The sequence below is a fragment of the Triplophysa dalaica genome, chromosome 24, assembly GCF_015846415.1.
Source record: "Triplophysa dalaica isolate WHDGS20190420 chromosome 24, ASM1584641v1, whole genome shotgun sequence".
In the NCBI taxonomy this organism is placed as follows: Eukaryota; Metazoa; Chordata; class Actinopteri; order Cypriniformes; family Nemacheilidae; genus Triplophysa; species Triplophysa dalaica.
In genome coordinates this window covers 2,564,820-2,591,676 of record NC_079565.1, presented here as the reverse complement: position 1 = coordinate 2,591,676, position 26,857 = coordinate 2,564,820, and the positions used below count along the sequence as shown (strand labels likewise).

General features: G+C 34.9%; 1 long non-coding RNA gene across 1 annotated transcript; it reads right to left on the bottom strand.

The window, feature by feature from the left end:
* Positions 1–13,194: 13,194 nt before the first annotated feature.
* Positions 13,195–13,780, bottom strand: LOC130413768 (uncharacterized). Its single transcript, XR_008905533.1, has 3 exons — positions 13,591–13,780; positions 13,440–13,502; positions 13,195–13,313 (listed from the first exon to the last, which is right to left on the bottom strand). It is a non-coding gene; the product is annotated as an uncharacterized LOC130413768 (long non-coding RNA).
* Between the last annotated feature and the right edge of the window lie 13,077 nt (positions 13,781–26,857).

Sequence of the window (26,857 nt, the reverse complement as noted above, 5' to 3'; positions counted from 1 at the left end):
GTTGATGAAAGACCCACCTGCCTTTATCCCCGTCCATCGCACGCAACACTCGGGAAAGCCTGAGTGAATCTGAGGGGTGGAGAACAGGGTCACACAATTATGAGGGAGGAGGTGAGGCAAGAAAAGACATGATAAGCTGAAGTGCATTTGTGATAAAACAAGGACGCTGGGGTTTTAAAAATAAAAGGTTTAATTTGCAATAGAGGAATGCAACAGAAGAACAATACTCTTTTTATTTCAGGCCTTAAGAACTTTTGACATCTGAGAAAGATATTCACAATTAGAGTTTTGTTGAAAAGAGACTCCAGTAATCTCATATGTGTCTCAAATTGAGTTTCAGAAGCGATCTCAACAATGTCTCAAACATTCCTCAGTATAAAATCGGATGTTTTAAACCCTGTTTGTAAGAATTCAGATGTTGATATGTTGTTTCTCCGCAGATGGACTTACTAAAGTGATGGATGTCCGCCAGGTCTGGTTCTCAGTGGATGTATGTCTGTGTCTATTAAAACACGAGCGCCGAGAGTTTATGGGATTGAGCACCTGCAGGTATTTTTCTGTCTCTTTAAATTCTGTTACTGGTTAAATGTTTAAAGATTTGAGTCATAAGAAGATCAAGCTGATAATGAAGGGCTTCTCGCTCTTCAAACAGCCATCAATCGCACAGTTATCACAATCCTACAAGTGTGCTGAGCTGAGCTGAGGAACTCACTAATGCACATTCCTTCAGCTGACATCACATCACCATAAAATATAAAATCAGAACTTTAGTTTGTTTGTTCGTTTGTTTCTTTATTTCTTCCTTCATTCCTTTCTCTATATCTTGTCAGAGACTGTGAAAGTAAGGGTTTTACTAGTTAATTTTTAACTAATCTCAATGGTTGATCATTTGGGTACACAAATCAATTCAGTTAAAGTGTTTTAATGCTTCTGTGGCCTTGAATGTGTTTTAATCCCCTCCACACCCAGACAGACCCCTGTGACCCCCTTTTTGTCAAGAAGTCTCTTGCAGTGAGATATTAAACCCACAGACTTGCATAAACCAAAGCCAATTCATCATCTGCCTATAACAGTGCCCTGGCTGTCTCTCTGAAAGACGGACAGTTGAGACAGTTGTCACTTCTTCTGATACTGCAGGTTAAGATATTCTGGATGAGCTCACATGGGCAAAAAACTGCTTCACACCGTTGTACTCAGACAGAACCTCCACCAGACATTTGACCCAAAGGTAAAATTTATTGTTGCATTTGAAAGTTACTGTAGCGAGGAAGGCGTGGCGAGAGCCGTCAGACAAAGGGGCGGGGCCGGTGGCGTGAGTGATAATGGCTATCAGCTGTGCGCACACCGGCTCCGCATTTCTGACGGTGGAGATCGGAAGCATAAAAGAAGGAGCTGACAGAAGGTACGAGGAGAGAGGACCGGGCCCGAACATGTTTGTATTTATATTATGTTTTGTTTGCCGGCGGTCGTCCGTGAGGGGCCGCCGGCTACTATTACTTTAATAAATGTTTGTTTAAATGTTTGCCGGTTCCCGCCTCCTTCCTTCCACGTCTTGAGACATATTACAGTTACATTTGTATTTAAAAGTGATACGTTTAATCAATCAATGCTTAAGATCAGATATTAGTGTGTGATATTGTGGATTTGTATAAACTGTCCATATTAGAAACAAGAGTCATTGATTTTAACAGGTTGTGCTGACTTTTATTGAGTTGTTGCGCTCATATCTGCTGTGCTGTAGACATAGTGTAAGGACATCAGGTGGCTGAAGATAATGAAGTTTCAATATCTCAATGAACGTTTGTGTTTCCTTTTGACTGTTGAACAATAAAGGAGTGTGCATGCACTCTTGCCCATGGTATTTTACTTTATTGTAACTCCAATGTCGCTGGGGGCCTGCAGAATAGATCCTAAAAATGTGCAGAGTTAGTTGAAATTTGTCATCATAATGGTAATCATCAAAGTCCAGCAATAATAATCTTTGCATCATTTGGTTTTGAAAAAAGAAGACTGTGGTTATTTTACATTTAGTGTTGTTAAATTAAGTGTTATTGTAGTTTACCCTGTTGCTTCAGGCCCGTTTGAGATCTGCATAAGAAAAAAAGAAAAAAAAACGTTTCACAAACATTACCTTATAAATGTTAATCTCATTAAGTTTACAATAAAGGTGTTTACCTCCAGCAGTCTCATTGCAAAATGAATACAGTTATTTTTAAGTAGACTGTATTGTTAATTATAATCCATCGCCTTCATAATTTTGTCAAGGAGGTTTTTAGGTACACCAGCCTTCAAACGGTAAACCCACAACTTCTTGCATGAGATGAAAGTTTTCACACTTAATTTGTTAACTCTTCCATTGACTGAATCTGAGTTACTGAACGCAACTGAAGTTGAGTTTCGCCTTGCTGATGGGGTAGAAGGGGCTGAAAAGCACAGAATAAAACAAAAAAATGAAAGGACTTTATGTAGATATTTGTGTGCATTTGATGCCTATAAGCAACTAATAATTAATAAATAATTAGAATAAATGTCCCCAAAAAACTGATATTGTGTTTGTATTTAAAATCTATTTATTACCTGTATATTCAATGACTTCATTTCCACCGCAGTAAACTCCAGTGTGGCAGATTATTTCATTTCCCTCTACATTCCTCATAAAAAGATCTCCAGGTTGAAGTTTCTTGTAATCAAATCTCCAATAGAATGCAGTACAAGTGTGAGTCTGTTGCTGCAGCCTGCCATTATCGCTATTCCTTTTAAGAACTCCATTGTAGTCTACGTAAAACATTTTAGATTACAATTTACTTGCATTACTACATTGAAATTATACATGGATAAACACTTTAAAATAAGTGTAGACTTGTCTCTCATTTATTGTCAGGATGTCTGATTTAGCCGTTCACTGTTGTTCATGAAACTTGTTATTTTAAAATATTGATAATTTGTTTTTTTATATTTAAAATCAAGTTTGAATGAATAAAATAATCATTTTAACAGCATTAGATTTAGATTCATATTACCTTGTGGTGAAGCAAACAGGTGTGACAATATAGTGTCCGTAACTCAGTAAGGGTTCCTGGAGTCTGCAGTTATATATTGTCTATGTCAATACTTTTCGTTGGGCGTAACCAGAACTTGCATTACTTGATGAGAGAGGAGGAGACATGATTTCTAACTGTGAATGTATGTCCATATTAGTCTAACATCTATATTTTCATAAAAAAGTCAAAGAACCTGTTTTTCTGGCTGCACCTGATACCTGTTGTGTCTCATAGCTATACACTGTAGGATGACACTTATGTGTGATATATTGGCATTTGTAATGACTTATCACTGTGCTAACTATAGCTGTTATATATGCAGGTCAGTTTTTATTGAGGCTGTATAGAAAATCTACTTGATTCATGCAAGGTCTTTCATGTTTCATAGAAAACAAAAGGATTGCACAGCATACAACAATTTATTGTACATAGACACGGGAAATGTGCTTTGCCGTTTAAGGATGATTTAGGATTGTGGATTGAAAGAAATAAGTAATTTTCAGGAATTCATGAATGAAATGTAGGCTAAAATGAAACCGTTGCTGTTTTTTCTTGATGTTATGTCTGATATTATATGAAATTATCATGTGCATCAATTACATAAAATTAAAAAGAAAAACAACTCCTTTTACAGAATTAATCAATTTTGGTAATTTTTTCCTTGACTTTATTCCTACAAATAACAATACATCTGTCTCTTTAAATTCTGTTACTGGTTAAATGTTTAAAGATTTGAGTCATAAGAAGATCAAGCTGATAATGAAGGGCTTCTCGCTCTTCACACAGCCATCAATCGCACAGTTATCACAATCCTACAAGTGTGCTGAGCTGAGCAGATGAACACACTGATGCACATTCCTTCAGCTGACATCACATCACCATAAAATATAAAATCAGAACTTTTCTTTTTATTTATTTCTTTGTTTATTTCTTTGTTTGTTTGTTTCTTCCTTCATTCCTTTCTGTATATCTTTGTCAGAAACTGTGAAAGTGAGAGTTTTACTAGTTAATTTCTAACTAATCTCTATGTACTGTAAACAAGCTCAATGGTTGATGAATTTGGATACACAAATCAATTCAATTAAAGTATTTTAATGCTTCTGTGGCCTTGAATGTGTTTTAGTCGCCTCCACACCCAGACAGACCCCTCACATAAACCGAGGCCAATTCATCTTCTGCCTATAACAGTGCCCTGGCTGTCTCTCTGAAAGACGGAAAGAAAGTAGTTGTCACTTCTTCTGATACTGCAGGTTAAGATCTTCTGGATGAGCTCACATGGGCAAAAAACTGCTTCACACCGATGTAGTCAGACAGAACCTCCACCAGACATTTGACCCAAAGGTAAAATTTATTGTTGCATTTGAAAGTTACATTTGTATTTAAAAGTGACAAGTTTAATCAATCAATGCTTAAGATCAGATATTAGTTTGTTATATTGTGGGTTTGTATAAACTGTCCATATTAGAAACAAGTGTGAACAGCATCATTGATTTTAACAGGTTCTGCTGACTTTTATTGAGTTGTTGCGCTCATATCTGCTGTGCTGTAGACATAAAACAAAATTGCAGAGTTAGTTGAAATTTCTCAACATAATGGTAAACCTCAAAGTCCATTGCATGAAAACCATATAGTCCAGCAATAACAATCTTTGCATCATTTGGATTTAAAATAAAAACACTGTGGTTATTTTACATTTAGTGTTGTTAAATTAAGCGTTGTTGTAGCTTACCCTGTTGCTTCAGGCCCGTTTGAGATCTGCATAAGAAAAAAAGAAGAAAAAAAACGTTTCACAAACATTACCTTATGTTAATGTTAATGTTAATGTCTGTAAGTTTAGAATACAAGTGTTTACCTCCAGCAGTCTCATTGCAAAATGAATACAGTTTTGAAAATGTACATTGTATGGTTCAATATAATCCATCGCCTTCATAATTCTGTCAAGGAAGTTTTTAGGTACACCAGCCTTCAAACGGTAAACCCACAACTTCTTGCCTGAGATGAAAGTTTTCACACTTATTTTGGAAACTCTTCCATTTCCTGAATCTGAGTTACTGATCGCAACTGAAGTAAAGTTTTGCCTTGCTGAGGGGTTGGGTGGGGTAGAAGGGGCTGAAAAGCACAGAATAAAACAAAAAAATGAAAGGACTTTATGTAGATATTTGTGTGTGTTTGATGCCTATAAGTAACTAATAATTAATAAGTAATTAGAATAAATGTCCCCAAAAAACTGATATTGTGTTTGTATTTAAAATCTATTTATTACCTGTATATTCAATGACTTCATTTCCACCGCAGTAAACTCCAGCGTGGCAGATTATTTCATTTCCCTCTACATTCCTCATAAAAAGATCTCCAGGTTGAAGTTTTTTGTAATCAGAATCACTCAAATCTCCAGTAGAATCCATTACAAAAGTGAGTTTGTTGCACCAGCCTGCCATTATCTTTAATCCTTGTATGAACTCCATTGTAGTCTACAATAAACAATTTAGATTATAATTTACTTACATTACTATATTGACATTATACATAGATTAACATTAAAATAAGTGAAGACTTGTCTCTAATTTTTTGTCAGAATGTCTGATTTAGCCGTTCACTGTTGTTCATGAAACTTGTTATTTTAAAATATTAATAACCCGTTTTTTTATATTTAAAATCAAGTTTGAATGAATAAAATAATCATTTTAACAGCATTAGATTTAGATTCATATTACCTTGTGGTGAAGCAAACAGGTGTGACAATAAAGTGTCCGTAACTCAGTAAAGGTTGTTGTTGTCTGCAGTTATATATTGTCTATGTCAACACTTTTCGTTGGGCGTAACCACAACTTGCATTACTTGATGAGAGAGGAGGAGACATGATTTCTAACTGTGAATGTATGTCCATATTAGTCTTGCATCTTCATTTTCATAAAAAAGTCAAAGAACCTGTTTTTCTGGCTGCACCTGATACCTGTTGTGTCTCATAGCTATACACTGTATGATGACACTTATGTGTGATATATTGGCATAAAGTTACAACATAAAGTAGTTGTGTTGTGTCTTAACATAAAATAGTTACAATTGGGCAGAGGACTTATGTTTCCCAGCATGCTTTGCTCATGACTGCAAGTTGACATTTACATTTAGGCATTTGGCAGACGCTTTTATCCAAAGCGACTTACATTGCTTTATCCTATACATTTTACATAGGTATTTGCAATCCCCTGAGATCGAACCCACAACCTTGCGTTGTTAACGCAATGCTCTTACCACTGAGCTACAGGAAAGCTAAGTTGAGAGTGATTTTCTAAAATAAGTGTTTGATATATATTTTCAGTAAAAGAAACACTTGTTAGTGTTTAATGGTCATTTATCTTTAAGGTTTTGTAGAGTTTGATGATTTTGATGATACCTCAATGCTGCTTTCGATTCTTCTGAAAGTAGAACAGAAAATAAAAAGTTAAATGTCAAAGTGCGGCAACACCCCACCAAAATATTCAAATATGTTTTAAATAGTGTGTCAATGCAAACAGTTTCCATTCTTGTGTGACAGTTTCTTGTGTTCAGGTTGAAGGTAGGATATCAATGGATTATTGAGCTTTTCAACTGATACAGTATTTTTGTGTTTTAAAAAAAGAGTGCATTAGTAGAATGCGCCTCAGGCTGGTCCACAATGCGCTTTCACTTTACTTATTACACAGAAGGAAGCGCAGCAGCTCACAAAGATGCCAAATATAATAAATAAAAGGATAACGATGTAAAAGATTATTATTGTGTACATAAATATGGCTTGTCATATAGATGATCTGCTCGCGCGCTTTACACTCAAAAAATTGATTGGTCGAATTTACTTAAAAAGGCTGCGTCAAGTGGTTCCACGCAACAATATTAAGTAATTTGAACAAATAAAACTTTAGTTGTATGAACATAATAAATATATGTACTTTTGACAAAACTTTTTGAGTAATTCCTAACCATTCCGATTGACGTAAGTCAATTAAACTCGATATTTATTCTTCTCAATGGTAATTTTTATTATCATACATAAATGATATGCAGATTTACTGCATTTAAGTCAAAACTGTGTGAGTAAATCAAATGAGAAGCATCTCATTACTGGCATTAGCACAGGTAAAGATCATTGATTACTGCTATAGTTATAAAGTTAACGCGTGAAGCTCTATAGCATATGTACCACTCTTCAAAACAATTGCAACCCTAAAAATTACAAAAACTCTTTTTAAACCTCAAGGATAAATGAACATTAAGCACAAACAAGTATTTTTTCTATATTGAAAAAACTTAAAATAATACTACATTTCGAAATTTACTGCCTAAATGCAGTCTTACGCAAAGCTGGGGAACTGAAAATCCCTCTCAACCAGTCCTGATGAATTAACTTGTTTATATTAAGTAAACTCAACAATAGGTCGGGTATATAATCATAAATATTATCGGGTTTTTGCGTTCTACTCAACAATGTTATGTTGACCAGTCAAACACTTGTTAAGTAAAGCTGACAGAACTTACGTTAATTCAGTTAGGCTACTTGCATTCTTTATGTACTGTGAACAAGGATTGGATAAGTAAAACTAGCAACAGCAAAAAACATGTCAAACGAACTAAAATGATATAATAATACAGTAATGATCCTTCAAAGGTTAAAATTAATTATGACATTTCTTATAAACAAGTAAATAAAAGCAAAACGAAAAATCAGAAGCATATTTAAAATGAGTTTTTATTATAAATAACAATACGAAGATACTATTGCAACTAAATATTAAAAAAGGTGTTTAATTTGAATTTGTCAAGAGATTTGATGATACCTCTGTGCTACCTTCTTCTGAAAATAGAACAGAAAATAAAAAGTTAAATGTCAAAGCAAGAGCGAATACTGGACACTTCCTTATAGATGAAACGCATCTGCTCGTGCGTGAGGTTAAAGCGAGCGAGCAGATCATATATGTCTGTTACTGGTTAAATGTTTAAGGATTTGAGTCATAAGAAGATCAAGCTGATAATGAAGGGCTTCTCGCTCTTCAAACAGCCATCAATCGCACAGTTATCACAATCCTACAAGTGTGCTGACCTGAGCAGATGAACACACTAATGCACATTCCTTCAGCTGACATCACATCACCATAAAATATAAAATCAGAACTTTAGTTTGTTTGTTTGTTTCTTTATTTCTTCCTTCATTCCTCTCTCAATATCTTGTCAGAGGCTGTGAAAGTGAGCGTTTTACTAGTTAATTTCTAACTAATCTCTATGTACTGTAAACAACCTCAATGGTTGATCATTTGGGTACACAAATCAATTCAGTTAAAGTGTTTTAATGCTTCTGTGGCCTTGAATGTGTTTTAATCCCCTCCACACCCAGACAGACCCCTGTGACCCCCTTTTTGTCAAGAAGTCTCTTGCAGTGAGATATTATACCCACAGACTCACATAAACCAAAGGCAATTCATCATCTGCCTATAACAGTGCCCTGGCTGTCTCTCTGAAAGACGGAAAGAAAGTAGTTGTCACTTCTTCTGATACTGCAGGTTAAGATATTCTGGATGAGCTCACATGGGCAAAAATCTGCTTCACACCGATGTAGTCAGACAGAACCTCCACCAGACATTTGACTCAAAGGTAAAATTTATTGTTGCATTTGAAATTTACATTTGTATTTAAAAGTTTCAAGTTTAATCAATCAATGCTTAAGATCAGATATTAGTTTGTTATTTTGTGGGTTTTTATAAACTCTCCATATTAGAAACAAGAGTGGACAGAATCATTGATTTAAACAGGTTGTGCTGACTTTTATTGAGTTGTTGCGCTCATATCTGCTGTGCTGTAGACATAGTGTAAGGACATCAGGTGGCTGAAGATAATGGAGTTTCAATATCTCAATGAAAAGTGTACTCGTTTTTGTTTCCTTTTTACTGCTGAACAATAAAGGAGTGTGCATGCACTCTTGCCCATGGTATTTTGCTTTATTGTAACTCCCATGTCACTGGGGGGCTGCAGAATAAATCATAAAAATGTGCAGAGTTAGTTGAAATTTCTCACGATAATGGTAAACCTCAAAGTCCATTGCATGAAAACCAAATAGTCCAGCAAAAACAATCTTTGCATCATTTGGATTTGAAATAAAAAAGACTGTGGTCATTTTACATTTAGTGTTGTTAAATTAAGCGGTATTGTAGTTTATCCTGTTGCTTCAGGCCCATTTGAGATCTGCATAAGAAAAAAAGAAAAAAAACGTTTCACAAACATTAACTTATAAATGTTAATCTCTGTAAGTTTACAATACAGGTGTTTACCTCCAGCAGTCTCATTGCAAAATGAATACAGTTGTTAAAATGTACATTGTAATCTTCATTATAATCCATCGCTTTCATAATTCTGTCAAGGAGGTTTTTAGGTACACCAGCCTTCAAACGGTAAACCCACAACTTCTGGCCTGAGATGAAAGTTTTCACACTTATTTTGGAAACTCTTCCATTTCCTGAATCTGAGTTACAGATCGCAACTGAACTTGAGCTTTGGGTTGCTGAGGGGTCGGGTGACGTAGAAGGGGCTGAAAAGCACAGAATAAAACAAAACAAATAAAAAGATTTTATATAGATATTTGTCAGCCAGTGATGCCTATAAGTAACTAATAATTAATAAATAGTTAGAATAAATGTCCCCAAAAAACTGATATTGTGTTTGTATTTAAAATCTATTTATTACTTGTATATTCAATGACTTCATTTCCACCGCAGTAAACTCCAGCGTGGTAGATTTTTTCTTGTCCAACCACTTTCCTCAGAAAAAGATCTCCAGGTTGAAGTTTTTTGTAATCAGAATCAGTCAAATCTCCAGTAGAATCCATTACAAAAGTGAGTTTGTTGCACCAGCCTGCCATTATCTTTAATCCTTCTATGAACTCCATTGTAGTCTACGTAAAACATTTTAGATTACAATTTATTCACATTACTATATTGACATTCTAAATAGATTAACATTAAAATAAGTGTAGACTTGTCTCTCATTTTTTGTCAGAATGTCTGATTAAGCTGTTCGCTGTTGTTCACGAAACTTTTTATTTTAAATATTAATAGTTCGTTTTTTTATATTTAAAAACAAGTTTGACTGAATAAAATAATCCTTTAAACAGCATTAGATTTAGATTCATATTACCTTGTGGTGAAGCAAACAGGTGTGACAATAAAGTGTCCGTAACTCAGTAAAGGTTGTTGTTGTCTGCAGTTATATATTGTCTATGTCAATACTTTTCGTTGGGCGTTACCACAACTTGCATTACTTGACGAGAGAGGAGGAGACATGATTTCTAACTGTGCATGTATGTCCATCTTAGTCTTACATCTTAATTTTCATAAAAAAGTAAAAGTACCTGTTTTTCTGGCTGCACCTGATACCTGTTGTGTCTCATAGATATACACTGTATGATGACACTTATGTGTGATATATTGGCATAAAGTTACAACATAAAGTAGTCGTGTCGTGTCTTAACATAAAATAATTACAATTGGGCAGGAGACTTATGTTTCCCAGCATGCTTTGCTTATGACTGCAAGTTGACATTTACATTTAGGCATTTGGCAGAGGCTTTTAGCGACTTACATTGCTTTATCCTATACATTTGACATAGGTAATGCAATCCCCTGGGATCAAACCACAACCTTGAGTTGTTAACGCAATGCTCTTACCACTGAGCTACAGGAAAGCTAAGTTGAGAGTGATTTTCTAAAATAAGTGTTTGATATATATTTTCAGTAAAAGAAACACTTGTTAGTGTTTAATGGTCATTTATCTTTAAGGTTTTGAAGAGTTTGAAGATTTTGATGATACCTCAATGCTGCTTTCTATTCTTCTGAAAACAGAACAGAAAATAAAAAGTTAAATGTCAAAGTGCGGCAACACCCCACCAACATATTCAAATATGTTTTAAATAGTGTGTCAATGCAAACAGTTTCCATTCTTGTGTGACAGTTTCTTGTGTTCAGGTTGAAGGTATGATATCTATGCATTATTGAGCTTTTCAACTGATACAGTATTTTTGTGTTTAAATAAAGAGTGCATTAGTAGAATGCGCCTCAGGCTGGTCCACAATGCGCTTTCACTTTACATATTACACAGAAGGAAGCGCAGCAGCACACAAAGATGCCAAATATAAAAAATAAATTGTTTACAATGTAAAAGATTATTATTGTGTACATAAATATGGCTTGTCATATAGATGATCTGCTCGTGTGCTTTACACTCAAAACATTGATTTGTCGAATTTACTTAAAAATGCTGAGTCAAGTGGTTCCACGCAACAATATTAAGTAATTTGAACAAATAAAACTTTAGTTGTATGAACAAAATAAATGTTAGTACTTTTGACAAAACTTTTTTGAGTAATTCCAAACCATTCGGATTGACTTTTAAGTCAATTAAACTTGATATTCATCCTTCTCAATGGTACTTTTTATTATCATACATAAATGATATGCAGATTTACTGCATTTAAGTCAAAACTGTGTGAGTAAATCAAATGAGAAGCATCTCATTACTGGCATTAGCACAGGTAAAGCTCATTGATTACTGCTATAGTTATAAAGTTAACGTATGAACCTCTCAGAGCCTATAGCATCTATTCAAAACATTTGCAACCCTAAACTAAAAACTACAACAAACTCTTTTTAAACCTCAAGGATAAATGAACATAAGCACAATCAAGTATTTTTTCTTTATTGAAAAACACTTAAAATAACACTAAATTTCGAAATTTACTGCCTAAATGCAGTCTTATGCAAAACTTGGGAACTTAAAATCCCTCTCATCCAGTCATGTTGAATTAACTTGTTTATATTAGGTAAACTCAACAATAGGCCCAATATTATAGGGTTTTGCGTTCTACTCAACAATGTTATGTTGACCAGTCAAACACTTGTAAAGTCAAGCTGACAGAACTTACGTTAATTCAGTTAGTTGCATTCTTTATGTACTGTGAACAAGGATGGGTTAAAGAAAACTAACAGCAACAAAAAACATGTCAAACGAACTAAAATTATATAATAATACAGTAATGATCCTTCAAAGGTTAAAATTAATTATGACATTTCTTATAAACAAGTAAATTAAAGCAAAATGAAAAGATCAGAAGTGCATTTGAAATGAGTTTTTATTGTAAATAACAATAGGAAGATATTATTGAAACTAAATATTAAAAAAGGTGTTTAATTTGAATTTGTCAAGAGATTCGATGATACCTCTGTCCTACCTTCTTCTGAAAATAGAACAGAAAATAAAAAGTTAAATGTCAAAGCAAGTGCCAATACTGGATGCTTTCTCGTAGATGAAATGCATCTGCTCGTGCATGAGGTTAAAGCGAGCGAATACATCATATATGTCTGTTCCTGGTTAAATGTTTAAGGATTTGAGTCATAAGAACATCAAGCTGATAAAGAAGGGCTTCTCTCTCTTCGAACAGCCATCAATCGCACAGTAATTACAATCCTACAAGTGTGCTGAGCTGAGCAGATATACACACTAATGAACATTCCTTACAACTGACATCACATCACCATAAAATATAAAATCAGAACTTTTCTTTTTATTTATTTATTTGTTTATTTATTTGTTTGTTTGTTTCTTCCTTCATTCCTTTCTCTATATCTTTGTCAGAGACTGGGAAAGTGAGAGTTTTACTAGTTAAATTTTAACTAATCTCTATGTATTGTAAACAAGCTCAATGGTTGATGAATTTGGATACACAAATCAATTAAATTAAAGTGTTTTAATGCTTCTGTGGCCTTGAATGTGTTTTAGTCGCCTCCACACCCAGACAGACCCCTGTGACCCCCTTTTTGTCAAGAAGTCTCTTGCAGTGAGATATTATACCCACAGACTTGCATAAACCGAAGCCAATTCATCATCTGCCTATAACAGTGCCCTGGCTGTCTCTCTGAAAGACGGACAGTTGAGACAGTTGTCACTTCTTCTGATACTGCAGGTTAAGATATTCTGGATGAGCTCACATGGGCAAAAATCTGCTTCACACCGATGTAGTCAGACAGAACCTCCACCAGACATTTGACTCAAAGGTAAAATTTATTGTTGCATTTGAAAGTTACATTTGTATTTAAAAGTTTTAAGTTTAATCAATCAATGCTTAAAATCAGATATTAGTGTGTTTTATTATGGGTTTGTATAAACTGTCCATATTAGAAACAAGTGTGAACAGCATCATTGATTTTAACAGGTTCTGCTGACTTTTATTGAGTTGTTGCGCTCATATCTGCTGTGCTGTAGACATAAAACAAAATTGCAGAGTTAGTTGAAATTTCTCAACATAATGGTAAACCTCAAAGTCCAGCAATAACAATCTTTGCATCATTTGGATTTGAAATAAAAAGACTGTGGTTATTTTACATTTAGTGTTGTTAAATTAAGCGGTATTGTAGCTTATCCTGTTGCTTCAGGCCCGTTTGAGATCTACATAAGAAAAAAAGAAAAACAAAACGTTTCACAAACATTACCTTATAAATGTTCATCTCTGTAAGTTTAGAATACAGGTGTTTACCTCCAGCAGTCTCATTGCAAAATGAATACAGTTGTGAAAATGTACATTGTATGGTTCATTATAATCCATTGCCTTCATAATTCTGTCAAGGAAGTTTTTAGGTACACCAGCCTTCAAACGGTAAACCCACAACTTCTTGCCTGAGATGAAAGTTTTCACACTTATTTTGTAAACTCTTCCATTTTCTGAATCTGAGTTACTGAACGCAACTGAAGTTGAGTTTTTCCTTGCTGAGGGGTCGGGTGGGGTAGAAGGGGCTGAAAAGCACAGAATAAAACAAAAAAAGGAAAGGATTTTATGTAGATATTTGTGTGTGTTTGATGCCTATAAGTAACTAATAATTAATAAGTAATTAGAATAAATGTCCCCAAAAAACTGATATTGTGTTTGTATTTAAAATCTATTTATTACCTGTATATTCAATGACTTCATTTTGACCGCAGTAAACTCCAGCGTGGTAGATTATTTCATTTCCCTCCACATTCCTCAGACAAAGATCTCCAGGTTGAAGTTTTTTGTAATCAGAATCAGTCAAATCTCCAGTAGATTCCATTACAAAAGTGAGTTTGTTGCACCAGCCTGCCATTATCTTTAATCCTTCTATGAACTCCATTGTAGTCTACGTAAAACATTTTAGATTACAATTTATTCACATTACTATATTGACATTCTAAATAGATTAACATTAAAATAAGTGAAGACTTGTCTCTCATTTTTTGTCAGAATGTCTGATTAAGCCGTTCGCTGTTGTTCACGAAACTTGTTATTTTAAATATTAATAGTTCGTTTTTTTATATTTAAAAACAAGTTTGACTGAATAAAATAATCATTTTAACAGCATTAGATTTAGATTCATATTACCTTGTGGTGAAGCAAACAGGTGTGACAATAAAGTGTCCGTAACTCAGTAAAGGTTGTTGTTGTCTGCAGTTATATATTGTCTATGTCAAAACTTTTCGTTGGGCGTTACCACAACTTGCATTACTTGACGAGAGAGGAGGAGACATGATTTCTAACTGTGCATGTATGTCCATATTAGTCTTACATCTTAATTTTCATAAAAAAGTAAAAGTACCTGTTTTTCTGGCTGCACCTGATACCTGTTGTGTCTCATAGATATACACTGTATGATGACACTTATGTGTGATATATTGGCATAAAGTTACAACATAAAGTAGTCGTGTCGTGTCTTAACATAAAATAATTACAATTGGGCAGGAGACTTATGTTTCCCAGCATGCTTTGCTTATGACTGTAAGTTGACATTTACATTTAGGCATTTGGCAGAGGCTTTTAGCGACTTACATTGCTTTATCCTATACATTTGACATAGGTAATGCAATCCCCTGGGATCAAACCACAACCTTGAGTTGTTAACGCAATGCTCTTACCACTGAGCTACAGGAAAGCTAAGTTGAGAGTGATTTTCTAAAATAAGTGTTTGATATATATTTTCAGTAAAAGAAACACTTGTTAGTGTTTAATGGTCATTTATCTTTAAGGTTTTGAAGAGTTTGAAGATTTTGATGATACCTCAATGCTGCTTTCTATTCTTCTGAAAACAGAACAGAAAATAAAAAGTTAAATGTCAAAGTGCGGCAACACCCCACCAACATATTCAAATATGTTTTAAATAGTGTGTCAATGCAAACAGTTTCCATTCTTGTGTGACAGTTTCTTGTGTTCAGGTTGAAGGTATGATATCTATGCATTATTGAGCTTTTCAACTGATACAGTATTTTTGTGTTTAAATAAAGAGTGCATTAGTAGAATGCGCCTCAGGCTGGTCCACAATGCGCTTTCACTTTACATATTACACAGAAGGAAGCGCAGCAGCACACAAAGATGCCAAATATAAAAAATAAATTGTTAACAATGTAAAAGATTATTATTGTGTACGAAAATATGGCTTGTCATATAGATGATCTGCTCGTGTGCTTTACACTCAAAACATTGATTTGTCGAATTACTTAAAAATGCTGAGTCAAGTGGTTCCACGCAACAATATTAAGTAATTTGAACAAATAAAACTTTAGTTGTATAAACAAAATAAATGTTAGTACTTTTGACAAAACTTTTTTGAGTAATTCCAAACCATTCGGATTGATTTTTAAGTCAATTAAACTTGATATTCATCGTTCTCAATGGTACTTTTTATTATCATACATAAATTATATGCAGATTTACTGCATTTAAGTCAAAACTGTGTGAGTAAATCAAATGAGAAGCATCTCATTACTGGCATTAGCACAGGTAAAGCTCATTGATTACTGCTATAGTTATAAAGTTAACGCATGAACCTCTCAGAGCCTATAGCATCTATTCAAAACATTTGCAACCCTAAACTAAAAACTACAACAAACTCTTTTTAAACCTCAAGGATAAATGAACATAAGCACAATCAAGTATTTTTTTCTTTATTGAAAAACTCTTAAAATAACACTAAATTTCGATATTTACTGCCTCGATATCAGACTCGCATAAACCGAAGCCAAATTATCTTCTGCCCATAACAGTGCCCTGGCTGTCTCTCTGAAAGACGGAAAGAAAGTAGTTGTCACTTCTTCAGATACTGCAGGTTAAGATCTTCTGGATGAGCTCACATGGGCAAAAATCTGCTTCACACCTTTCTACTCAGACAGAAACTCCACCAGACATTTGACTCAAAGGTAAAATTTATTGTTGCATTTGAAAGTTACATTTGTATTTAAAAGTGGTTAGTTTAATATTACCTATTAGTGATATTGTGGGTTTGTATAAACTGTCCATATTAGAAACAAGTGTGAACAGCATCATTTATTTTAACGGGTTCCGCTGACTTTTATTGAGTTGTTTTTGCTCAAATCTGCTGTGCTGTAGACATAGTGTAAGGACATCAGGTGGCTGAAGATAATGTAGTTTCAATATCTCAATGAAAAGTGTACTCATTTTTGTTTCCTTTTTACTGTTGAACAATAAAGGAGCGTGCATGCACTCTTCCCATGGTATTTTGCTTTATTGTAACTCCAATGTTGCTTGGGGGCTACAGAATAGATCATAAAAATGTGCATAGTTAGTTGAAATTTCTCACTTGAGGGTAAACATCAAAGTCCATTGCATGAAAACCCTAAAGTCCAGCAATAACAATCTTTGCATCATTTGGATTTGAAATGAAAAGACTGTGGTTATTTTACATTTAGTGTTGTTAAATTAAGCGTTATTGTAGCTTACCCTATTGCTTCAGGCCCCTTTGAGATCTGCATAAGAAAAAAAGAACGTTTCACAAACATTACCTTATAAATGTTAATCTCCGTAAATTTACAAAAAAGGTGTTTACCCCCAGCAGACTCATTGCAAAATGAATACAGTTATTCTTTGAAATATTGTATTCTTCATCATAATCCATCGCCTTCATAATTCTGTCAAGAAGATTATTAGGTACACCAGCCTTCAAACGGTAAACCCAACTTCTGGCCTGAGATGAAAGTTTTCACACCTATTTTGGAAACAATTCCTTTCAGTGAACTTGAGTTTCTGGACGCAACTGAACTTGAGCTTTGCATTGAGGGGTTGGGTGGGGTCGAAGGAACTGAAAGCACAGAATAACACAAAAGAGAAAATGATGTAGATATTTGTGTGTATTTGAGAAAGTAGGATTAAGTCATTTTAATAAATGTTCCAAAAAACTGATATTGTATGTGGATTTAAAAACTTTAAATTACCTGTATATTCAATGACTTCATTTCGACCACAGTAAACTCCAGCGTGGTAGATTTTGTCTATTCCCTCCCCCTATTTTCCTCAGACAAAGATCTCCAGGTTGAAGTTTTGTTATATCAGAATCAGAAAAATCTCCAAGAGAATCCATTACAAGATTGAGTTTGTCGCACTTGCCTAGCATTACCTTCATGAACTCCATCGTACAGTCTACGTTAAACATTTTACATTACAATTTACTTACATTACTATAATCACTTACATTATACAAAGATTTAGATTAAAATAACTGTAGACTTGTAAAAATGATTTATCTGTACACCGTTGTTCACAAAACCTGTCATTTTTAAATATTTATAATTCGTTTTTTTACATTTCAGTACAAGTTTGACTGAATAAAATAATCATTTTAACAGCATTAGATTTAGATTCATATTACCCTGTGGTGAAGCAAACAGGTGTGACAATTTACTGTCCGTAACTTATTAACGGTCAGTTGTTCTTTGCTGGACTCTGCAGTTATATATTGGTCAATACTTTCCATTGGGCATGACCACAACAGGCATTACTTGACGAGAGCCAAACCCATAGATTGCCCATGGATACCATTGATGTAAATCCATCTTAGTCCTCAGTTTTCTTAAGTTTTGATAAAAAGGTCAAAGTACCTGTTCTTCTGGCTGCACCTGATATCCGTTGTGTCTCATAGCTATACACTGTATGATAACACTTATGTGTGGTCTAAAGGCATTTGTAATGCCTTATCACAATGTTAACTTTAGCTGCTATATATCCAGGTCAGTATTTATTGAGGCTGTAAAGAAAATAAGTGAAGTCAAAATTAATCTTCCTTACTTTACATGACTTGATTCTTGCAAGGTCTTTCATGTTTCAGAGAAAACAAAGTAGACAAAAGAGTCAACAGAGCAGGATGTGTCCAGCATTTCCATGAGTTTACAGGAACTGCACAGCATACAACAATTTATTGCACGTAGAGACGGGAAATATGCTTTGCAGTTTAAGGATGATTTAGGTTTGTGGATTAAAAGAATTGCGTAATTTTTGTGATTTTGTTAATTTCTTATGTTATCATATCTACATGAAATGCACATTTACATTTATGCATTAGGCAGACACTTACATTGCATTAACCTATACATTTATACTTAGGTATGTGCAATCCCCTGGGATCGAACCCACAACCTTGTGTTTTTAACACAATGTTTTTACCACTGAGCTAGGAAAGCAAAACTTTTGGTGATACCAATGAAAATAGAACAGAAAATAAAAAGTTAAATGTCGAAGTCCGGCAACACCCTTGAAAACATTGAAGTAGGCCTAAGTTTTAAATAGTTGTATGCAAACAGTTTTCTATTCTTGTATGACAGAGTCTTGCTTCAGGTTGAAGGTACAGTTGTGTTCAAAATTATTCAACCCCCAATGCTGTAAATGGTTTTAGGGAATTTAGTGTACATTTGTAATTGTATTCAGAATGAAATCCTACAAGGACTTCTTAAAGAACCATATGCAACTAAAATGACATCAATTAGTTTTGTAATACAGTAGTAAATGTTTCTTTTGTGAATTCTTCATTGACATAATTATTCAACCCCTTAAAGACTACCACTCTGAAGAACAGAGGTTCAATGAAGTGTTTTCAATTAGGGATGGGCATTTAAAGCAAAAATAATATTCGAAGATCGATGAGAACTATTCGAAAATTATTCGAAATTCGCACCCCTCCCCCACATGGACGCATTTACAGTATTATACACACACAGACGGAGAGAGAGAGAGAACATTTACGCTTTAAATCCGTATGACGGCACATGGCTTTATGTATTATGGAATAGGCAATCTTACATAAAGCAATACATTAAAATAACGTGCTGAAACATTAATATATTAACAACCGAATGACGGCACTTATTAACAGTACGTCGATCAGAATCAACCTCTTATAATGCTAGAACATTACCTTGTAAAATATGAGCATGCACATTTATACCAACTAAAAAACAGTGCGATTGATCAAACAAAATATATTGAAGCCATAAAGATTTTAGACCAGACTTAAAGCTCCAGTATGTTATAATTTTGTTATAAAATTTCAGAAGATAACTTGCACAGTGTGATATATTTCCTCCAGTTGTGTACTTACAATATTTCAAAAGTCTCTAAAGATTTTTTATTTCAGAGAAATTCCGATTTTAAATAACTGGCCGTCCCGGAAAAGAAATGTCGCCTCTCAGTGACGCAATGTCCGCTTTATACTTTGTTCCGGTGTAGACCAGAATATCACATGGTCAAATGCGGAAGTGGTTGTTATGGATCACGATTACTCTTTGGCGAGTATTGAAGTGCCAGTAAAACGGAAGCGTCCATATTTGGATACACGCAGACTGTGTGACAAACGGAGGAATAAAACCAGGATAAATATCGGCCAGGCGTTTTCGAGATGGAGAGAGCTGCGCGACAATCTTGGACTTGACAGAGACTCTGCTCTCGCGAGTGTATTGATAGACAGGTAAGCAAATCAATTATTTATTTTAGAACGATTGGTTTGAGCACGTTAAACAACACGGCATTAACCATAAACACGTAACACTGCACAACATTAACCCAACAAATCATTTAACAAATAGCTGTAAGTTGTAACGGGATAATATAGCATAACATTTCACGTTCCTTGCAGTTCATTAATTATGATGACATAAAATAATACGATCAGATATACAGGTAATACAAAAACAAATAAATTACCTCATCCATGATCATGATTCGTTTATCCAATTTAGATACATCGCTATGGCGAAAACGCATTTAAAACGACATCTCCCATCGTCACCTGCTTCATAGCGTCATCAAGCTTCGCCTTTGTTATTGTTGGAAATGCGCCCTCTTGTGGTCAAATACCAAGGTTACATACTGCAGCTTTAACACGCGTTAAAACATATTAACCGAATGACGTCATTTATTAACAGTTCGGAGCGATTTCATGCATTAATAGTTCATAAGGCTTCAGTTTCAATTGTCATGAAAAAGTTTCTCCAGTCTGGCAGTGATGGTTTTTCTAGACGGAACAGTAAATTCAGGCTGTACAAACTCCATAAGATTTTTAAAACACTCTCCTCCGACAAAGCCGATCGGAATCATATCTTTAGCGATCATCCTGCTAGTTAGGGTCGTTATTTGCTCCGCCCCTCTGGCATCCAAATTGGTTGTTATGACCATAAACTAGCAACTGATTGCTGACCTGTGGATGGACCTGCTTGGTGCTTCGCCCTCAAATGATTGTGCATCGTAGTTGTGTATCCATGATAAGTCAGCTTTGCATTCCAGAGTTTGCACTGCACTTTATTGTCATTCGTTTTATTAAAGGACCCCACACAGAACACATTTTTGACATCGTCTCAATTTATCGTTTCCGTTATGTCACGCGGGTCTACAGTGTGCGTAACTTCGTTACCAATTCTTGTGGGAAAATGTTTTGCTCTACTGTCTCTTGATTGACAGCCTTTAGGTTTTAGGTGCGTCGTTATTGGCAGCGCCACCCTTTGGTTACATGAACGCGTTACACGTAAAAACACTGCGAATTTTTTAAGATCGCACACACTATTCAAAATTCTAGAGTTAAATATACTATTCGAATATTCGAAATTCGTGACTCATCCCTATTTTCAATCAGGTATTGAAAACACCTGTGGATATCAGGGAGCAGCAATAAAGCCTAATAAGCACCAATTAGGCCTTTAAATCAGCTTTAAATTGACTGTGATACTCAGCTCCTTCTAGACATTTACTGGTGTGGTTACAAACATGGTGAGGTCAAGAGAATGGTCCAGGAAGACAAGAGAACAGGTGATTACTCTTCACAGGAAGGGCAATGGCTATAAGAAGATTGCAAAGATGTTAAACATACCAAGAGACACCATAGGAAGCATCATTCGCAAATTCAAGGCAAAGGGCACTGTTGAAACGCTACCTGGTCGTGGCAGAAAGAAGATGCTGACTTCGACTGCTGTGCGCTTCCTGAAGCGTAGAGTGGAGAAAAGTCCCCTGTGACTGCTGAGGAACTGAGAAAAGATTTGTCAGATGTGGGTACTGAAGTTTCTGCTCAGACAATACGGCTCACCCTGCGTAATGAAGGCCTCCATGCCAGAACTCCCAGGCGCACCCCCTTGCTGTCCCCAAAGAATAAGAAGAGTCGACTGCAGTATGCCAAAAGTCATGTGGACAAACCACAGAAGTTTTGGGATAGTGTTCTGTGGACTTATGAAACAAAATTAGAACTGTTGGGGCCCATGGATCAACGCTATGTTTGGAGGAGGAAGAACAAGGCCTATGAAGAAAAGAACAGCTTGCCTACCGTGAAGCATGGCGGGGGGTCAATCATGCTTTGGGGCTGTTTTGCTTCTGCAGGTACTGGGAAGCTTCAGCGTGTGCAAGGTACCATGAATTCTCTTCAGTACCAGGAGATATTGGATGACAATGCAGTCCGTCACAAACCTGAGGCTTGGAAGACATTGGACCTTTCAACAGGACAATGATCCCAAGCATACCTCCAAGTCCACTAGAGCATGGTTGCAGATTAAAGGCTGGAACATTTTGAAGTGGCCATCCCAGTCACCATACTTAAATCCGATTGAGAACCTCTGGTGGGACTTAAAGAAAGCAGTTGCAGTGCGCAAGCCTAAGAATGTGACTGAACTGGAGGCTTTTGCCCATGATGAATGGGCGAAGATACCCGTAGATCGCTGCAAGACACTTGTGTCAAGCTATGCTTCACGTTTAAAAGCTGTTATAACTGGAAAAGGATGTTGTACTAAGTACTAAGATTAAATGTCACTTGGGGGTTGAATAAAACTGATAATGATGTGAGCTCAGAAAAGACATTTGTGGTTATTTCATTATAAATGTTATGTTATATTTGTCTGACCTACACGTGCCTCTTTGATTTAATTGTAAGCAGGATGACTGAATGATCATAATCAATGTCAAACCGACCAAAACAATCAATTTCAGTGGGGGTTGAATAATTTTGAACACAACTGTAGGATAAATCAATCAATCGGTTTGCGAGTTATCGGTGAGGATGTTAAAAACCTACTTTGCATACTAATTTAAGGTCTTTCAAGCAATTTCAAAATTTCCACCACTGTACAATTCTCTGGACTCTCTAGATAAATGATTTTCAAGGACTAGTTGAACTTTTTCATATATATGACCATAACATGGTCCTTTATTATATTTACGTGAAACATGTATGTTAAATGTTGCAACTCCTTAATAAATAATCCAACTGACTTGCCATTAAGTACTATTATACATATTATGACACAAAACAAGGATGCAAAATGTGATGGTCATTGGAAGAGGCATGCCTTCATAACAGTCAAAAAGGTGAAATATCATTCATTTCTATGGCTTTTTTATAGTCACCAGATCACAGTGCATGTAGCTTTGCTGAAAGAATGATAAATATTTGACATAACATCTCTGAATGCTAAACACATCACTGCACAATTATTGGCTCATTACATTTATGAATGTACTGTAGGTTTGGATATATATTCATTTATATGTGTCAGGTTATATTAGTCTGTTGTTGTGAAGTATAGAATGAAATGAGACCCACAGTTTATACCTTACAGATGATATTGTCTTAACAAGAACATTACAGTAAATTACAGTAAAATATTTTTTTATTCAATTTTAATGCTGCAGAATACAAAAGTGGCTATTTTGAAGAGTGTGAACACAAAACCAATGCAAGTCAATAGGTACGAATGCTTATGGTGACCAACATTCTTCAAAATATCTTTTTTGGGTTCTGCAGAAGACTGAAAGCCATTCGGGTTTATAATGTTAAGAAGGTGAGTTAATGATGATAGAATGTTAATACTCGGGTGAATTATCCATTTGAGGTCATCGTAGATTTTTCTATACAATATTAATTATTTAGAACACAAAAGAGGCTATTTTGAAGAAAATGCATTTTAGTAACCAAAAATACCTATCTCTGCAATAGAATGTCATAGAGACACAGAAGTTGTTTAGTATTACTCATGGATAAGAGTATTATAATATGACAGGTGAAAAGCAATGCCCATAGCAACCAAACATATTACCTTAGTAACCGTTAAGATAAACCTATATCTCTGGAGAATAACATCATGGAGACATGGGGTTGGGTTCGCATCACTTGTGCCTTAGTGTGTTATCAAATCGCAGGTGCCATGCCACATCAATAGCAACTAAACAAGTTAACTTAGCAACCATTAAGCTAGACCTATATCTTGCAACAGAACATCGTAGAGACACTTGGGTTGTTTCGTTTGACTTGTGGTTTAGTGTGTTATCTGTTGGTAGGTGCCGTTCCACACCCATAGCAACCAAACAGGTTAGCTTAGCAACCGTTAAGCTAAATCTATATCTCTGTACCAGAACATTGTAGAGACATGAGAATTGGATAATTTCACGTGTCCCTGAGTTAATATCAGTCTACAGCTGTTTTTGTATATGAGTGTAAGCATGTGTGGTCTGAATTAACCGTTGCTGACTATTTCTGTAATTTTTCTTGATGTGGGAAGAGTGTCATCCCTTGTGGATCTGTTATGGTGCGATTCCTGATAGTGGTCGGCGAAGGCAGTCGACCTCAGTCCCTTTAGACTGCTTGAACCCGGTGATTGCTGCTTGCAGCTATATTTATTATTATTTTTCTTAATTATATTTTAGCATTGTGTTGTTTGTTTACTAAATGTTTTCAAATTGTGTTTTACGTTAAAATAGAGACAGTGTATTTGTCAAACAGTGTGATTCACTTGTATAAGTCCAAGCATAAAGTGCTGGAACTCCATTGAATTTGTATCTTGTTTTTTTTTCTAAATGGTATTATTCTAAAACGGCTAGTAAATTAGATTATTAATAATATTTTTGATGACACATTGGAATTGCAAGACAAGAACGACAGGTTTGATATAGAAACAATAAAAAAAAAAAATATATATATAAAAAAGTGACTGCTTAGAACATTGTAGTGCATAAAAAAATATATTTTTTTGTAATAAATAAAAATCTGTTGTAAAACAGGGAATTGAGCAGGAATCGAAATCAGCAGCTAGGAATCGATTCTTTAAATCGATTCTTTCAAATCCCAAACTAGGAATCGGAATCGACTAGGAATCGGAATCGTAGCTTTCCTGTAGCTCAGTGGTAAGAGCATTGCGTTAACAACGCAAGGTTGTGGGTTCGATCTCAGGGGATTGCAAATACCTATATAAAATGTATAGGATAAAGCAATGTAAGTCGCTTTGGATAAAAGCGTCTGCCAAATGCCTAAATGTAAATGTAAATGTGACTCTCGAAGTTACATATATGTGCGAACCCATCAGATATTTTCGTACATATGACATAAACATTATTAAATGTATGTTTTGATAAAATTCTAAATTAATTTATTAATTAGTTACTTATTCACATAATTGCTTATTTACTTTCTATGAAGCCAGCTATTCAAGAATAAAAACTTTTAATGTGGTGCATTTTCTAACTTCTTAAAAAAGCAGTTGCATACCTCATGGCAAATGAATCCATTACAAACATAACTATCAATTGGAAATTAGATACAGAACAATAAAAACCGGCAGCTCCAGTCCCAAATAACGATAACTCCCAAATAAATGGCAAAACGAGGTACTCATAAATGAAAAAAGGGTCTTCAGTCATATCACTGATGTATCAGTTACTCATATTTATTTTAAAAATTGCTCATATTTGCCGGCCAAACATCCTTATTTCCCCATACAGAGTAACACGATTGGATAATAAAACACCGGCAAAAACTGAATTTATTTGCAAATGTCTGATTTTCTTTAATATCAATCATTCTTGTTTCTTCCTATTAAAGAAATGGTTTCTCCCTCTTCCATGTTGAAGTCTTCTTCTGAAGTGAAATGAAAAAAGGGATTATTGTAAATGGTAATATCATAGTTTCCCACCCATCGTTTCTAATGTCAGAAATCCAAAATATTTTATGTAACAGATTTATTAGGGTACAAGTATGTTATACAGAAAATGACCTGACCTGTTTGATTTGACAGGCTGGAAAATAGAAAATACAACAGTTAGATATTTCAAGTATCTAACTAATACTGTTTATTTAAAATGTAAATCTTTAATCGAAAGATTTTCTGTTTTCAGCATTAAACATAAACTAAATGAACAACAGGAATATTGTGACATACCTATTTGGAATAACCATGTCTGAAACCTGCATAGAAGAATAAACTTGATTAATTAAATCTGAGTTAGTACTTATGAGTACCATTATGAGCATGGCAAAATAAGTCATCTGTCATTTGCCTACCCCAAGCAATCTCAGTGCAAAATGCAGGCAGTTATTTGTCAAAGGGTTGTAAATTCCAGTATAATCCATGGCATCATCAATATCTTCAGTGAGGTTATATGGGATCTGAAACTCTGCACGCAAGATGCGGAATGACTGGTTTCCAACGAAATTCCTCACACTTTTCATGCTCACTGAGCCATTCTCACTTGGTGATGAACAACATGAGAATACACTAAAACACGTTGCATTTGAAGGGGCTGTAAAAGGGATATATAATGCATATAAAATGTCAATGTCAGTTTAAGTTATATAGTACATCTGAAAACAGAACTTGTTGTCCAATTTGTTGTATAATAAATAATAAACAAGGACTAATAATTTAAATTATTTATAAAATCATGAAAAAATAAATAAAATGCTTTACATTAGATTTGACAAATTTGATTATAAAATGAATAGAAATCATCTGTTTTTAAATCCTAATTAATGTCATGTAGTGTGGGATTCAAAGCTATTCAAAGCTATGGTGCAGCGACTATAAAAGCTCTGTTAACCTAGTTTCAAATAAGTCTTTGGAACAGTTAACAGTTTGATTGGACAACCTAAAAGGTCTCTCCGGAGAATGTTCAGGTAATTGATCCGAGAGATGTTACCTGAAAAGGCAATGACTCGTCTGCCATCGTACAATCCAAAATGATAAAATAAAGATGAAGGGCTCCGAACATTTCTCAGAATAAGGTCTCCTTTCTCGAGGATATCAATCGCTGAGCTCATGTTATTTTCACTTAGGTCATCATATTTTTTGACCAGCAGAAAGTTTCTGTTTGTGCCGCTCAATAGGAACCAAATTTCTTCCCATTTCATCTTTACACCTATCATGAAGAATACTGCACATCAAAAACATGTTCAAAGCTATTATCCAATTTCCTGTAAGTTATAAGCCCCTCACTGATAAGACTATGTGAATAGCTTGTTTGACATTTTATGGCTTTATTTGACAAGACAGAAGTGTGAGACAGGAGAGACTAAGTGTGAGAGAAAGGCGGAGAGAAGTTATGAGAGGAATAAAAGCCTTAGATCTCGGCCTAAACATAATAATGTAGCTACAGGAGTTTATGCGGATAAAACCATTTGTGTAACAGTAGTGTTAATTTCTTACATTGTTTAACAAGTATGATCGTGTAAACATTTTGCCTTCTGTCAGCTTATAAAGTGATCAAC